Here is a 4,305-nt window from a genome sequence, read left to right on the forward strand (position 1 = left end):
CCAACGCTACGCGCCAACGCTGAGCGCTGCGCGCGGCGGCAGGAAGCGCTGCGCGCGGGTGCGGGACGCGCAGGCTGGGCGGCGTGCCGCCGTTGCAACGCGCGGAGTTTGTGCGGGGTACCGCGCAGCGGCCGCGGGCCGGGAGACATCCCGCCAGGAGACTAAGGCATGTGGCGCATCGAGAATGCCGAGACGACACAGAGGGCGCGTAGCGCTCCTGCGGGTAGTGCTGGGCGCGCAACGCCCAGCTCGGGGGCGTCGAATGCGGCGTCGCGCAGGCTGCGTGCGAGAGTGTAGACACGGGTGCTGGTGGCGTGTGTGATCGTCAAGGCAGGGGTGGCGTGTGTGATCGCCACGCCCGCGGGCACAAGTCGCCCGGCCCGGCACACTTGCTAGCGGCAGAGCAGGCGCGCGCGCGCAGAGCGACAGTCTTGAGGTGGTGTGGCGACACTACCTCGGCGCAAAACGCCTCGTCATGTTCGTTGTATCACCCCTCATCTTCCCCCATGTAACGATCCCTATGATGATGTACTCTTTTATGATATTAATGCAATAACCCTATTCCCTGACGGGCCTGCGTCCCCGCCATCTCCTCTAACCCCTTCTATGCGGTCTTAAGCATTTACAAAGCTTTAGCTGCAAGAGATCAAGGCTGCTCAGTGTTTTGCCCTGAAGATTGAGGCTGGCACACGCCAAATTCGAGCAAGAGACCTAGCTCGGGATTTGACCGTGTGACACAAGGGGATAGTGATGAATGACGAGAGGATGGTGACGAGCGGTCATCATTAAATGATGATGGTATGATGATGATGATTTTGTTGATGATGATGATTTGATGATTTTGTTGATGATGATGATGATGACGTTGATGATGATAGGAGGTCATCATCAGATGATTTGCCAGAGGATGCTGATGAGTCTTTGTCATCAGATGATGTGACAATGATGAGAGGATGGTGATGAGTCCTTGACATCAGATGATGTGAAAATAATGAGAGGATGGTGATGAGTCGTTGTCATCAAATGATGTTATGATTCCTAGACATAAGATGATGTGACGATGACGAGAGGATGGTGATGAGTCGTTGTCATCAAATGATGTGATGAGTCCTTGACATCCGATCATGTGACGATGACAAGAGGATGATGATGAGTCATGGTCATTAAATGACATGACGATGACGAGAGGATGTTGAGTCCTCTCGTCATCAGATAATGTGACGATGACAAGAGGAGGGTGATGAGTCCTTGTCATCAGATGATGTGACGATGACGAGAGGATCGTGATGAGTCTTCGTCATCAAATGATGTGATAATGACGAGAGGATGGCAATGAGTCTTAGTCATCAGATGATGTGAAATGACAAGAGGATGGTGATGAGCCTTCCTCATCAGATGATGTGAAAATGATGGGAGGATGGTTATGAGTTGTTGACATCAGATGATGTGTCGATAACGGGAGGATGGTGATGAGTCATTGACATCAGATGACATGGAAATGATGAGAGGATGATGATGAGTTGTCACTATCAGATGAGGCGACAATGACAAGAAGATGGTGATGAGATTTCATCGCCTAATGATGTCACGATGGTAAGAGAATGATGATGGAACATCACTGTTAGATGATGGAAGAGGATGAATGGATGGTGATGAGTAATCATCACCTAATGATATAATGATGACGATAGGATGTTGATGAGCCATCATCATTAAATGAGGTGGTGATTAGAAGAGGTTAGAGATGACTCGTCATCATCAGATAACATGATGACGAGGGAATATTCTTTATTGCTTGTCCTTGCGGGGATGAGGATGATGGTTTATATTGCCATGCATCATCATTCCTGTCATTTGTCCTCATTGTGATGACAATGAAGACAAGGGATTCGTAATAGTCTCTCGTTCTCGCTAGGATGAAGGTTATGAATTTGCTCACCAGCTTGAGTGATGGTGTAATTGTTATCGTCTCTCATCTTTGTTAGGATGATGTGCGCGATTTTGGCTCACCATCTCATCGTCGTCCCCATCATTCATGCGCACTGGTCGGGAGTTGATTATGGCAAAGTTGTCATTGCTAGAATGACCATGACGATTTTGTCTTTCCATTTTGCCGTCATCCCTGGTTGACTCGAATACTAGGGTTCTAATTATATTGACTCTTACTTACACAAAATATGTCTTGGTAGCCATGAGTGAGGATTATCTCAACATGCAATGGTAATTAAGAATTTAATATTCTTTATACAATGATTATAGATGTGAGACGAATATGCATTATGTAACGGTGAGATGAGGAAAATGGCAAGGTTGGCACGTGGTCGATAATTTTTTGGAAAATGCTATGATGATTCAAAATTAACTTAGATGTCATCATTAATGCATTACATACAGGGTAACAAATATTATGAGTGCCCCGTCAACAGTTTTTTATTCTTTAGACAATGATGTGATGTCACTTATGTGCACCTCTCCTTTCGATGTTTAAAGCATTAAATGCACCAAAACTAATGATTTTTATACAGGCCCTCCTCGTCCACCAAGTCACTTATGTTGTAATTTTAATCCAATTTTATCACTGTGTATAAAAAAATGAAAATTTGTGAGCTAATCATTGGTCATTATGTATCACTATTTGTGATCCCATAATGTCATCTTTTTTCAAAGATTAGAGTGCTGATAATGAAGGAAAAATATGATTGGCCGCCATATGATCAAATCGAATGGCAACGCATGGGAGGGAACAAAAATAACAATCAAAACTTGACAAACTTTTCATAAAATAATTTCTAAGTAATAAATAATTTACTAAATAAATGTATATTTTTACTAATTAAAATAGTATTTATATGAATTTAATGTCACAAAATGTTAGAAAACAATGTATTCAGACTTATTCAATAATTTTCTTTAAGAGTATGCTATCAGAAAAATCCATAAAAATGTCAAAAGATTTGCAAAAATCAGAATATTGCTCCAAAAATTAATTGCATCATTTAAGTCTACATACTAAGTGGAAATGTTTATAGATGTAAACCCATCTCAATTCACCAAAATATGATCATTTTAAAGCAACAAAATATGTAAACTTGAAGATATTGACCTCATAATAAGCACGACATCATACCCCTCAACTTTCTATCATAACTATCTCTAGCAATGGCCAAAATTTTCCCATGGGTTTATTCTTTGCAAGTTACATGTTTTTTAGCATTAAAATAATTTTATATCTGTGTTGATTGTGATTTAATTCATCATTGGTGTTTTAGATTTTAATCAATGAAAATATAACTTTTACTCGCTTAAGTAAATTTAGCTGGTGATTAGTACACATTGTCTCCATAGGGAACAATAATTTAGGACTTAATATTCTTTAAATAGTGATTAGTGAGATGAGATGAAATACATATAAAATACAGGGTTGAGAGACAATAAAATGTAAGTTGAGATGTTGATAAATAGTAATAAATTAAGATGATTATTTTAGGTAGTAGATAGTGATAATTAGAATATTTCAAAAATGACTGAGAATGAGAAACGAGCAACAATAACAAAATGAAAAGGTAAATACACAGGATTTGTGTGCTGAAATAAAAAAAGTCATGAAAGTGGTAAAGGGGATGAAAAGGAGTCATATAAGGGAGTTGAAGGGTGAGACAGCAACATAAAAGTGGTAAGAAGTGATCGAAGGGTATAAAGACATAGTGTGATGGTGGAATAAGACGATGAAATGGTTGTAACCTAATGATGATACCGAGAACAAACAATGTAAGGTGAGGATACCTATCATAGATCCTTATGTTCCACCTAGATCATGGTGATTCGCGAGTGCAGGTAAGATCCCTCTCTTCTCTTTTGCCTCTTCTCACACACCCAAGACACCAAGAACATACTTGATGGATTTTAGAAGCTCACCAGCTTTTAATCATACCACAAGCGTGGGAAACACGTATAAGGATAATTTTGACATGGATCACTCTATATATAGATAAGACGACATATATAGAACGTTGGGGTCGAGAAGAAGTGACCCTCAAAATTTCAGTTTAATTGAGCCTGAAATATCAACCTTTGAAGTTGATTGTTTTCTCTCCCTGTTAATAGCATTGACGCTTCCTCATTTTCCATTGATGGTTTTATCTTAATAGTACTTTCTTTAATCATTGGCATGATTGCCTTGTCTTTTGCAAATGCCAACTACATGGATGACGCATGTCCTTGCGTAGAGGAAGAAGAAACAAAAGTCCTATTAAACAATCATTCTGTGACATGGAAAACTGTTGCTGTGCACCACAACACCGACTT

The sequence above is a fragment of the Wolffia australiana genome, chromosome 11 (genome assembly GCF_029677425.1).
Source record: "Wolffia australiana isolate 7733 chromosome 11, ASM2967742v1".
Lineage (NCBI taxonomy): Eukaryota > Viridiplantae > Streptophyta > Magnoliopsida > Alismatales > Araceae > Wolffia > Wolffia australiana.